The 13,727-nt window shown below is 42.5% G+C and overlaps 1 protein-coding gene across 7 annotated transcripts in view; it reads right to left on the minus strand.

Annotated features, from left to right (window-relative positions):
* Window positions 1-13,727, minus strand: part of FOXP3 (forkhead box P3) — a 71,003-nt gene that overhangs the window by 42,598 nt on the left and 14,678 nt on the right. The window contains exon 1 of one of the 7 annotated variants that reach the window (XM_056538079.1): window positions 3,511-3,688. The exons of the other annotated variants lie outside the window; for them this stretch is intronic. The gene's annotated coding sequence lies outside the window, so the exon portion shown is untranslated. Of the gene's footprint in view, window positions 1-3,510; window positions 3,689-13,727 lie in introns of those variants that run through there. 7 annotated transcript variants of the gene reach the window in all.

Below are 13,727 nucleotides of genomic sequence, written 5' to 3' on the forward strand. Positions count from 1 at the left end.
GAGGGCGGGGACTAGCACTCCTCTGTGCTCACTCCTGTCCTGTCAGACTGCAGCATGAAAACAGAGAGGAGGGGGTTACAGAGCAGCCTGCAGTGATTGGATGAGGAGACCCAGAACAGCAGACTCAGGGAGGAAGTGAATGCATGGTGAGGGCGAGATCAGTGCTTGCTTCAGACACAAAATGACAAACCAAGTGAGCAACAGATAGAAGGTATTTGTGAGAGAAATATAGGTGTTAGACACATAATTATATGTACATGATCAGGATTAGGTACTCAGTCACAGTCGCATTTTGTGGCATATGACAGGTATTCTTTAACTAACCTAAGTGGCGGGAAGTGGAGTTAAACAACATGAATCAATCTTACGGTATCTGCAAAGAGTAATTGACGATTCTCTAAGATGTAAATAAGCCGCAGGGGCCCATTGGGTGGTTCTGATAAAGCCAAGTGTCCACGATATCCCTTCCTTGTCAGAGCCCCCTGCTTCCTCCTTTGATTGACTTTTAGTTCCAGCAATAGCAAGAGTGATGTTGGACAGCAGTTGGCTGTCCGGGCATGCTGGGAGTTGTAGTTTTGCAACAGCTGGAGGCACCCTGGTTGGCAAATATTGGTGTAGGGGTAGGATAGTTTTGGAAATACTGCTCACTTGCCATGATAAGGCCTGCCCATTGTCTATTAGTGGCCCCGTGGGAAGGATACGTTGCTCTTGTATGGAGGTATACACAGCATCTCGACATACAATGCTGGAGGAAAGGCTTCACATATGTCCAGGGGAATATGTACCTTTCCATTAATATATACAGTCAGGGCCGTAAATGTTGGCACCCCTGAAATTTTTCAAGAAAATTAAGTATTTCTCACAGAAAAGGATTGCAGTAACACATGTTTTGCTATACACGTTTATTCCCTTTGTGTGTATTGGAACTAAACCAAAAAAGGGAGGAAAAAAAGCAAATTGGACATAATGTCACCAAAGGGCTCTTTAGCCTGAAACGCGTAGGCTCTACGCTCCTTGATATGCTGTTTGTCACTTTTGTACCTCAATAAATAAGTTTTACCTGCCTTCCTGGTGCTGGACATCTTCCGTTTTCTAATAATGTCACCAAACTCCAAAAATGGTCTGGACAAAATTATTGGCACCCTTTCAAAATTGTGGATAAAAAAGATTGTTTCAAGCATGTGATGCTCCTTTAAACTCACCGGGGGCAAGTAACAGGTGTGGGCAATATAAAAGTCACACCTGAAAGCAGATAAAAAGGAGAGAAGTTCACTTAGTCTTTGCATTGTGTGTCTGTGTGTGCCACACTAAGCATGGACAACAGAAAGAGGAGAAGAGAACTGTCTGAGGACTTGAGAACCAAAATTGTGGAAAAATATCAACTATCTCAAGGTTACAAGTCCATCTCCAGAGATCTAGATTTGCCTTTGTCCACAGTGCGCAACATTATCAAGAAGTTTACAACCCATGGCATTGTAGATAATCTCCCTGGGCGTGGACGGAAGAGAAAAATTGATGAAAGGTGTCAACGCAAGATAGTCCGGATGGTGGATAAGCAGCCCCAAACAAGTTCCAAAGATATTCAAGCTGTCCTGCAGACTCAGGGAGCATCAGTGTCAGCGCGAACTATCCACCGACATTTAAATGAAATGAAACGCTATGGAGGAGACCCAGGAGGACCCCACTATGGAGGAGACCCAGGAGGACCCCACTATGGAGGAGACCCAGGAGGACCCCACTATGGAGGAGACCCAGGAGGACCCCACTACTGACACAGACATAAAAAAGCAAGACTACATTTTACCAAAATGAACTTGAGTAAGCCAAAATCCTTCTGGGAAAACATCTTGTGGACAGATGAGACGAAGACAGAGCTTTTTGGTAAAGCAAATCATTCTACTGTTTACCGAAAACGGAATGAGGCCTACAAAGAAAAGAACCCAGTACCTACAGTGAAATATGGTGGAGGTCAGTGATGTTTTGGGTTGTTTTGCTGCCTCTGGCACTGGGGGCCTTGAATGTGTACAAGGCATCATGAAATCTGAGGATTACCAACGGATTTTGGGTCGCACTGTACAGCCCAGTGTCAGAAAGCTGGGTTTGCGTTCGAGATCTTGGGTCTTCTAGAAGGACAATGACCCCAAACATACGTCAAAAAGCCCCAGAAATGGATGGCAACAAAGTGCTGGAGAGTTCTGAAGTGGCAGCAATGAGTCCAGATCTAAATCCCATTGATCACCTGTGGAGAGATCTTAAAATTGCTGTTGGGAAAAGGCGCCTTCCAATAAGAGACCTGGAGCAGTTTGTAAAGGAAGAGTGGTCCAACATTCCGGCTGAGAGGTGTAAGAAGCTTATTGATGGTTATAGGAAGTCACTGATTTCAGTTATTTTTTCCAAAGGGTGTGCATCCAAATTTTTAAGTTAAGGGTGCCAATAATTTTGTCCAGCCCATTTTTGGAGTTTGGTGACATTATGTCCAGATTTCTTTTTTTCTTTTTTGGTTTAGTTCCAATACACACAAAGGGAATAAACGTGTAAGCAAAACATGTGTTACTGCAATCCTTCATTTTCTTGAAAAATTTCAGGGGGGACAACATTTACGGCCATTATTATTATTATTATTATTGGTATACTGGGATGTTATCCCTAAAGTGTGTGCTCATAATATGCAAAGACAAGATAGCATAAGCCATAAGAATACTCTCTATAACACAAGGTGATCTGGAGGATATATAATGGAGACACTAGGGGGCATCTGTGGATCAAATATTTAAATACTATTCGGGACTCTTTTCTGGACAAACTACCTTTTGTTTTTCAAGCCGCGTCCCTCCAGCTGCTGCAAAACTACAACTCCCAGAATGCCCAGACAACCAAAGTCTGCATCAAATGATATTTAACATTTACACTATACCTGTACAATTAGTCTACATTAGAATGGAGATACTTTTTCCGAATACACTACATCATTTTTGGTTGCAACCTCTACCATAGCCCAGGGCTGCTCTGAAAAATCTGAAATATCCCAGTATTCCTTGCAATTTTTTGGGCACTTTCCATGCTGGGAAGTGTCATTTTTATACCAGACACTGGGCAGTAATCTAATAGGAAAAACAACCCCCATTAAGTACCCGTGGGCCTGTGCCTGGGGCTGCAGTGTTAAAAAGTACCTGTCACCAAAAAAACTGTTCTCAACTATCTCAGGCAGTGTTCCCTAACTATTCCTAACACCCCTGGGGCCCTTAAAAAATTTCAGAGCTTTAAAAAGCTGCATATCCTACCTTTCTTCTTGCTCACATTGTGCAATTTCACAGCAGAAGAAAGTGGGCATTTCCCAGCAGGCATGACATCACTGAAGCCTGCTGGGGGACCACTTCCGCCCTCACGTGGTTGCAGTGCTGTGATGAATAGAAGACCTCAGGCTCTGTGCAGCTGTCAATCAAGCTATCAGTCACATTTTTCACTTTTACAGCCTACTGTTCAAAAAATCTGTGAGGTGTAAGTACTCACTGTAACCCTTGCTATGTTCCTGAAGGGGTGTAGTTTCCAAAATTCTCTCTCCAAAAGTCCAATGGCGCTCCTTCTGTTCTGAGACCTGTAGTGCGCCAGCAGAGCACTTAATGTCCACATATGGGGCGTTTTCTTAATCAGGAGAAATTGGGCTTCAAATTTTGGGGTCCATTTTCTCCTATTACACCATGTGAAAATGAAAAATTTTGAGTAACACCATCATTTTAGTGTTAAAAATAAAAATTTTCATTTTCTCGTCCAAGTTCAACGCAAACCCGTCAAAGATCTGTGAGGTGTTAAAGGGGTTCTCCGGTGCTTATACATCTTATCACACCCCCTCCTGTAGGCTTGCATTGAGGGGCGGAGCGTGATGCCACAAGGGGGCCGAGGCGTGACGTCACACGGCGCCGGCCTTGTGGTCGTCGGTAATCAGATCCGGAGCAAACACGCTCCGGGGACTGATTACAAACAGGGTGCCACGTGCAAGATCACGGGGGTCCCCAGCGGCGGGACCCCTGCGATCAGGCATCTTATCCCCTATCCTTTGGATAGGGGATAAGATGTATAAGCACCGGAGAACCACTTTAACCCCTTAAGGACTCAGCCCATTTTGGCCTTAAGGACTCAGACAATTTAATTTTTACGTTTTCATTTTTTCCTCCTCGCCTTCTAAAAATCATAACTCTTTTATATTTTCATCCACAGACTAGTATGAGGGCTTGTTTTTTGCGCGACCAGTTGTCCTTTGTAATTACATAACTCATTATATCATAAAATGTATGGCGCAACCAAAAATCACTATTTTTGTGGGGAAATGAAAACGAAAAACGCAATTTTGCTAATTTTGGAAGGTTTAGTTTTCACACCGTACAATTTATGGTACAAATGACATGTGTTCTTTATTCTGAGGGTCAATACGATTAAAATGATACCCATTACTACATACTTTTATATTATTGTTGCGCTTAAAAAAAATCACAAACTTTTTAACCAAATTAGTACGTTTATAATCCCTTTATTTTGATGGCCTCTAACTTTTTTATTTTTCCGTATAAGCGGCGGTATGAGGGCTCATTTTTTGCGCCGTGATCTGTACTTTTTTTTGATACCACATTTGCATATAAAAAACTTTTAATACATTTTTTATAATTTTTTTTAATAAAATGTATTAAAAAAGTAGGAATTTTGGACTTTTTTTTTTTTTCGTTCACGCCGTTCACCGTACGGGATCATTAACATTTTATTTTAATAGTTCGGACATTTACGCACGCGGCGATACCAAATATGTCCATAAAAAATTTTTTACGCTTTTTGGGGGTAAAATAGGAAAAAACGGACGTTTTACTTTTTTATTGGGGGAGGGGATTTTTCACTTTTTTTTTACTTTTACATTTTTTTACATTTTTTTTTACACTTGAATAGTCCCCATAGGGGACTATTCATAGCAATACCATGATTGCTAATACTGATCTGTTCTATGTATAGGACATAGAACAGATCAGTGTTTTCGGTGATCTTCTGCTCTGGTCTGCTCGATCACAGACCAGAGCAGGAGACGCTTGGAGCCGGACAGAGGAAGGTGAGGGGACCTCCGTGCGGCGTTCTGAATGATCGGATCCCCGCAGCAGCGCTGCGGGCAATCCGATCATTCATTCAAATCGCGCACTGCCGCAGATGCCGGGATCTGTATTGATCCCGGCACCTGAGGGGTTAATGGCGGACGCCCGCGAGATCGCGGGCGTCGGCCATTGCCGGCGGGTCCCTGTGTGTGATCAGCAGCCGGGATCAGCCGCGCATGACACGGGCATCGCTCCGATGCCCGCGGTTATGCACAGGACGTAAATGTACGTCCTGGTGCGTTAAGTACCACCTCACCAGGACATACATTTACGTCCTGCGTCCTTAAAGGGTTACTGTACCCCTTGTTACGCTCCTTGACGGGTGTAGCTTCCAAAATAGTGTGCCATGTGTAGGTTGTTTTGCTGTTCTGGCACCCCTGGGACTTGCTAAATGCAACATGCCCCCCAAAAACCATTTCAGCAAAATTCTCTTTCAAAAAGCCAAATTTTGCTCCTTCTCTTCTGAGCATTGTAGTGCACCAGCAGAGAACTTAACATCCACATATGAGATATTTCCATACTCAGAAGAACTGGAGTTTTAAATTTTGGATGACATTTTTTCCTATTACCCCTTGTGAAAAAAAATTGGGGTAACACCATCATTTTTTAGTTAAAAATCAAATTTTCAATTTTCGCGTTCAAATTCAATGCAAAGTCGTCAAACACCTGTGAGGTGTTAAGGTTCACTATACCCCTTGTTACATTCCTTGAGGGGTGTAGTTTCCAAAATAGTGTGTCATGTGGGTTTATTTTATTATTTATTTTTGCTGTTCTGGCACCAGGGGGGCAACATGGTCCCAAAAACCATGGCAGCAAAAAAAAAATTTTTAATTCCACAGTTACTCTTTCCCTCTTGAGCCATGTTGTGAGCACACAGAGCACTTTATGTCAACATATGAGGTATTTCCATACTCAAGAGAAATTGGGCTACACATTTTGGGGGCTTTTTCTCCTTATACCACTTTTAAAAATGGGGCTACAAGAACATGTTAGAGTAAAAAAATGCAGATTTTGATTTTTCTCCTCCACTTTGCTGCTATTCTTGTGAGACACCTAAAGGGTTAACAAACTTTCTGAATATCATTTTGAATAGTTTGAGGGGTGTAGTTTCTATAATGGGGTAATTTATGGGGGATTTCTCACAGAAAGGCCCCTCAAATCCACTTCAGACTTAACTTGTCCCTGAAAAATTCAGATTTTGAAATTTTCGTGAAAAAAGTAGACATATTGTATTTGTGAATCAATATATAAATTATTTGGAATAGCCATTTTCCTTACAGGCAGAGAGTTTCAAAGTTAGTAAAATGCTAAATTTTCATAAAATTTGGGGATTTTTCACCAAGAAATGATGCAAGAAACAACAAAAATTTGTCACTATGTTAAAGTAGAATATGTCACAAAAAAACAATCTCGGAATCAGAATAAGAGGTAAAAGCATTCCAGAGTTATTAATGCATAAAGTGACAGTAGTCAGAATTGCAAAAAAGGGCTGAGTCCTTAAAGGGGAACTCCGTTGGAAACAAGTAGAAAACAAATGTTTTCAAATCAACCAGTGCCTAAAAGTTAAACAGATTTGTAAATCACTTTTATTAAAAAATCTTGATCCTTCAGGTACTTATTACCTGCTGTATAAAACAGAGAAATTTGTGAATTTATTTTCTGTCTGACAACAGTGCTCTCTGCTGACATCACGAGCACAGTGCTCTCTGCTGACATCTCTGTCCATTTTAGGAACTGTCCAGAGCAGCATATGTTTGCTATGGGGATTTTCTTCTACTCTGGACATTTCCTAAAATGGACAGAGATGTCAGCAGAGAGCACTGTGCTCGTGATGTCAGCAGAGAGCACTGTGTTCCAAAAAGAAAAGAATTTCCTCTGTAGTATTCAGCAGCTAATAAGTACTGGAAGGATTAAGATTTTTGTAATAGAAGTCATTTACAAATCTGTTTAACTTTCTAGCACCAGTTGATTTAAAAAAAAAAAGTTTCACACCGGAGTACCCCTTTAATATCCTCATAGAAAACCTCTTCTGCTCTGGACCATTCCTGACACGGACAGAGGTGTCAGCAGAGAGCACTGTTGTCAGACTGGAAAGAACTTCACAAATTTCTCTGTAGTATATCTGTAGTATTCAGCAGCTAATAAGTACAGGAAGGATTCATATTTTTTAAATAGAAGTGATTTACAAATCTGTTTCACTTTCTTGCACCAGTTGATTTGAAAAAAAAAAAAATTCCCACCAGAGTTCCCCTTTAAGGTGAAAATGGGCTGAGCCCCTAGGGGGCTAAATGGCCATTAGGCTCTTTTCTTTCTTTCTTTTTTTAAGCCTTTAACGGCCGTTATTGGGACAGGGCACAACGGGCAATAATGGGTCCTGATGGATGACAGATATGAGATAGCTCACCGTGCCCTCCTGTGTACACCAATAGACAGACAAGGAGAGCGCTCCTAGTGTGATAGCGTAATGCAAAAGAAAAAATTATAGACAAGAAAACTTGCTCACCAAGTATAGTTGTACTGCGACCAAGTACAACTATGGTGAAGGCGTGAAGTGACCCTGCAACGGGCGAAGAGCGGCAGCTGCTCCTGGACACACAGGCGAAGAAATTAAGCGGATCCCTCCAGGGAACAAACCAGGATAGAGGCAGCGCACAGGACTTCAAAGGTAAAATGGTTTATTTACCCGGCATGCAACGCGTTTCGCTGGATAACCAGCTTCATCAGGCATGATGAAGCTGGTTATCCAGCGAAACGCGTTGCATGCCGGGTAAATAAACCATTTTACCTTTGAAGTCCTGTGCGCTGCCTCTATTCTGGTTTGTTCCCTGGAGGGATCCGCTTAATTTCTTCTCCTGTGTACACGGCTCCTATTAAACTCTATGCGAGTTACGTAAACTGTGTACAGAAGCCTATTCGGCTGTTTTTGGCTTCCTGACTATCTCCTAAAGCCACAAGGTCTTGCAGACTATCCGGCAGATTTTCTCGAATGTGTATGGAAGCCTTTGGGATAAGTCTTCAATGTGTGTATAATGGGGGGGGGGGGATCCAATTTCATAGGTTTCCTCAATATCAGTAGAATAAAGGGGTTGTGCCCCGCCATGGCCAGCATGAGAGGAAGGTAGAATAGTCAGCTGCCTAGGGTGCCACTAAAGGGGGGCACAGTTTGCATTAATTGAATGAAGGGCACATTATTAAACCAAATGCTGGGACCCTCCACTATCTCTAGATCGGGGCCAAACTCTCTGTTACCTCTAAACACTTTGACCCCCACCTTCGAAGGCAAACTAGACTTATAAGTGATGGTCCGCTCCAACAAAAAACAGCTGTAGAGATATCCTGCCTCCTGTCGCGGATTAAGCACTTCGAGGTAAAAGACAATGACCCACATCATTGTGCATTTGTAAACCAAAATCTCATGCTTGCCACATTAGGAAAATCAGGTAAGCAAAAGCCACACACAAGAGCCTTTACATTATTCTCTAATAATAGTCAACACCGCACTATATAAGCAAAAAAAAAAATAAAAAATTTAAAGCAATTTCAGAAAAGTTACAATCTACACTTAAAACCAATTAAACTTTGCTGAGAAGCCGTAAGAAAGCGAAACACATGATGAATCACATAGCGGCGAACAATACGACGATAGACAAAAGTAAGGGGTTAAAGTTGACATTAGTCATAATGTTCTGCATTCATTTTCCTGATCCTGGTTTTGACAGCAAAGCTCGCAAACAATAATCAGCTTTTTTTTTTTTAAGGAATGTTTCGGGCTCGTTGCGCTGCGTATTCCAGGCTGCATGAAAAGCCCTAAAAATACCTTCTTGGGGTTTTTTTTCCGCCTAATTCTCCAATCATTCCTCACTCATTTAATCTCTACCAATGGGTTGCACAATGTTTACTGGATAAACAATGTGTATTATATCAGGCCACCTACTCCGTGCCAGAGAAATCTGAGGCACTAAGTATTTATAGGCTCCGAAAGCAGATGGAAAATATGTACAAAAGGGAACAAAGACACGGGGAATGGTAATTAACCCTGAGGGCCCCGGGGCCGCCGCGTTCTTCTTCTACTTCATTCCAGGCACTTAGGACTTGGCTGTGAAGGCTCTAGCACTTGTATAACTCAAGCGTGAGTGTGTTCCTAAGTGAGGGATAGTATCAGGGCGCGCTCCTAAATTTCTTAAAGAACCTGTGACCTCAGGAATGTCTACTGCAGTGTTTCCCAATCAGTGTGCCTCCGGCTGTTGCAAAACTACAACTCCCAGCATGCGCAGACATTCATTCCAGGCACTTGGCTGTAAAGGCACCAGCACTTGTATAACAAAAGCGTGTGTTCATAGGTGAGGGATAGTAGCATGGCGCGCTCCTGTGACCTCACAAATATCAACTGCAGTGTTTCCTAACCAGGGTACCTCCAGCTGTTGCAAAACTACAACTCCCAGCATACCCGGACAGCCTTCGGCATCTTATTTTAATATAGATACTGACTGTTATTTGCCCCAGGGCTCAAGTCCTGCAGGAATGAGTGGAAACTGAGTTCCTGCACTTTTTCCACAGCAGGAACACCGTTCCCATTAGTAGGAGTCCTGCAGGACCAGCCTTTAAAGGGGTACTCCAGTGGGAAACTATTTCTTTTTTAAAAATCAACTGGTGCCAGAAAGTTTAACAGATTTGTAAATGACTTCTATTTAAAAATCTTAATCCTTCCAGTACTTATCAACTGCTGTATGCTCCAGAGGAAGTTCTTTTCTTTTTGAATTTCTTTTCTGTCTGACCACAGTGCTCTCTGTTGACACCTCTGTCCATTTTAGGAACTGTCCAGAGCAAGAGCAAATTCCCATAGCAAACCTCTCCTGCTCTGGACAGTTCCTGACTTGGACAGAGGTGTCAGCAGAGAGCACTGTGGTCAGACTGAAAAGAAATTCAAAAAGAAAAGAACTTCCTGTGGAACATACAGCAGCTAATGAGTACTGTAAGAGTTAAGATTTTTTTATGGAAGTAATTTACAAATCTGTTAAACTTTATGGCACCAGTTGATTTAAAAAAAAAAAAATTTCCACCGACGTACCCCTTTAAGTGAAAATCTTGGGTGAGTTCCCATACTTTTTATTTTCCTAGGATTTGACCCCGAATTTGCCCCATTTGTTCTGATTCGCCCATCACTGTTCATATCTTTGCCCCTAATGTGACACTATTTTTCGATTTTTACTACTGACCAGAATGTGTTTCAACGGGATGGTAAACCTTGATCCCCCAACGCCGTGTTGCAATCCATCTTATAACTAAACCATGGTGGGTGTAGACAGTAGCGGCCCTGGTTGTAGCACCGTAATGTTGACCAGATCCCCTAATATGGTGTTTCCCAACTGGGGTGCCTCTAGCTGTTTGTGGTGTCCTGGTACAGGACATGTCCTGTCACTTTGTCTGGAGTCCCCTCAGCCAGAGTCCCTCCATGCTAATGGGCTCTCCTGAAGGGCTAACCACTAGTTGCCTCTTAATATGGTAATATTTAATGTATATATTTAATTAATCTAGAATACCTCTGTATAGGAGCTTAGAGGTCACGTGCCTTTAATTTATGTTATGCTATGGCTTAAGGACCTTTGGGTCATGTGACATACCCAGAGTTCCAGAGGTCAGGACTGACAGGTTTGGCTGACCAACAAGCTTTGTTCCTCCTCCTTAATATATAAGGGGCTGCTGCCACTGAATTCTGTCTCTTAGCTCCTGCTCTTGGTTCCAGACTATCAAGCAGCACTAATCTCAGCACAATCATCAATCCAAGCTAGGCCTGAAGCCTTATCCTCCGCAGCCACTAAACCGTGAGTTATCCAGCTCAAAAATACTAAAATCCTGTGTGACTACTGCAACTCAATTGTCTTCAAACCAGTAGCCCAGTGGCTAGCAAACCAAAGCTCATTGTATTCAGAAGTCCCAGCAAACCTGTGAGGAACCTGAACTACGGTTCTCTATACAAAGACTGTTTTGTTACCTGCAGTTGCATAAAATATGCAGTAAAGTTTATTCCGGTTTCATCAAATATCTGCTGTGGACATTCAATTATTTCTCCCTACCGTTTCTGGGACGGTTGGCGGTAGGATCATTAATCTAAGGAAAACCTCATCCTGGCGTCACGACAACATAGGGCTAAAGGGTACCTCTCATCAAATAAACTTTTGATATATTTTAGATTAATGAATGATGCTGAATAACTTTCCAATAGAATGTTAATGAAAAATATGCTTCTTTCTATTGTATTTTTCCCAATCAGTCCTGTCAGCAAGCATTTCTGACTCATGCTGGAGTCCTAAACACTCAGAGCTGCCAGCCTGCTTTGTTCACAGCCAAACAGGCTGTGAACAAAGCAGGCTGGCAGCTCTGAGTGTTCTCCTTTGTGAACAAAGCAGACTGGCAGCTCGTAGTGTTTAGGACTCCATCATGAGTCTGAAATGCTTGCGGCCAGGACTGGTAGGGAGACCCCTAGTGGTCATTTCTTCAAAGTGGAAAATTAAATAGAAAGAAGCATATTTTTTAATAACATGCAATTGTAAAGTTATTCTGCATACATTAATCTATAATATATCAAAAGTTTTTTTTTGATGAAAGGTACCCTTTAACCCCTTAAGGACCAATGACGTACCGGTACGTCATTGGTCCTGCTCTTCTGATATAACGCGGGGTTACACAGTAACCCCGCGTCATATCATGGCGGGCCCGGCGTCATAGTGAAGCCGGGACCCGCCTCTAATAGCGCGCAGCGCCGATCGCGGCGCCGCGCGCTATTAACCCTTTAGCCGCGCGCTCAAAGCTGAGCCGCGCGGCTAAAAGTGAAAGTTCCCGGCTAGCTCAGTCGGGCTGTTCGGGATAGCCGCGGCTAATCGCGGCATCCCGAACAGCTGACAGGACAGCGGGAGGGCCCCTTCCTGCCTCCTCGCTGTCCGATCGCCGAATGACTGCTCAGTGCCTGAGATCCAGGCATGAGCAGTCATGCGGCAGAATCGTTGATCACTGGTTTCTTATGAGAAACCAGTGATCAACATAGAAGATCAGTGTGTGCAGTGTTATAGGTCCCTATGGGACCTATAACACTGCAAAAAAAAAGTGAAAAAAAAAAGTGAATAAAGATCATTTAACTCCTCCCCTATTAAAAGTTTGAATCACCCCCCTTTTCCAATAAAAAAAAAAACACAGTGTAAATAAAAATAAAAATAAACATATGTGATATCACCGCGTGCGGAAATGTCCGAATTATAAAAATATATCATTAATTAAACCGCTCGGTCAATGGCGTGCGCGCAAAAAAATTCCAAAGTCCAAAATAGTGCATTTTTGGTCACTTTTTATATCATTTAAAAATGAATAAAAAGTGATCAATAAGTCCTATCAATGCAAAAATGGTACCGTTAAAAACTTCAGATCACGGCGCAAAAAATGAGCCCTCATACCGCCCCATACACGGAAAAATAAAAAAGTTATAGGGGTCAGAAAATGACAATTTTAAACGTATTAATTTTCCTGCATGTAGTTATGATTTTTTCCAAAAGTCCGACAAAATCAAACCTATATAAGTAGGGTATCATTTTAATCGTATGGACCTACAGAATACATATCAGGTGTCATTTTTACCGAAAAATGTACTACGTAGAAACGGAAGCCCCCAAAAGTTACAAAACAGCGTTTTTTTTTCAATTTTGTCACACAATGATTTTTTTTCCCGCTTCACCATAGATTTTTGGGCAAAATGACTGACGTCATTACAAAGTAGAATTGGTGGCGCAAAAAATAAGCCATCATATGGATTTTTAGGTGTAAATTTGAAAGAGTTATGATTTTTTAAAGGCAAGGAGCAAAAAACGAAAATGCAAAAACGGAAAAACCTCCGGTCCTTAAGGGGTTAATACCAACATGCCCTACAATATTACCTGCACCACCCTGTCACCACATGTTGCAAAACTATAACTCCCAGCATGTTGGCTGTCCTGGCATGTTGGGAGTTGTAGTTTTGCAACAACTGGAGGTGCCCTGGTTAGAAAAGGCTGGTATGGAGGGCATGGAACTCTACAGTACTTTATGCTGTATTATACTATCACAAGTGAAAAAAATATTTTGGAGCTGACGCGGCCCCCAAGGAATGATGGCAGAGGCCTTTGGCTTTTTTGCCACCTTGTCGACAATGTAGTGTCCTCTAGTTGGGAAAGGATAGAGGGACAGCTGTCACGTATTGCTGCGTCTTGTTTGTTTTCCTTTGGCCGAAGTTAGTCTGGAGTGGGATCAGCGTTTGCACCTGTTTTTTGGAATGGGATTACCAGCTCAAAGTAAGGCATGTAGCGAAGGGCTGTCTGCCCCTGCCCCGCTCGATTGATGGCGTGCCAGGCTGCTCTTCTCACAGAGTATATGTCTTGTGGCTAACCACCAACAGGCAGTGCACTTCAAAACACAGCCCGAAATCAGATACCCATCTTATATGTCAGACGCCAGGGCCAGCCAGCACTTCCAATGTCACTGTGGGCTGTCACCAGCCTGAGACGGTACCTGGGAAATCACCCCGGACTGTGTGAACCCGCTCATCTCGCTGAAACAACCTTCTCCGTCTTTGTT

The sequence above is a fragment of the Hyla sarda genome, chromosome 9 (genome assembly GCF_029499605.1).
Source record: "Hyla sarda isolate aHylSar1 chromosome 9, aHylSar1.hap1, whole genome shotgun sequence".
In the NCBI taxonomy this organism is placed as follows: Eukaryota; Metazoa; Chordata; class Amphibia; order Anura; family Hylidae; genus Hyla; species Hyla sarda.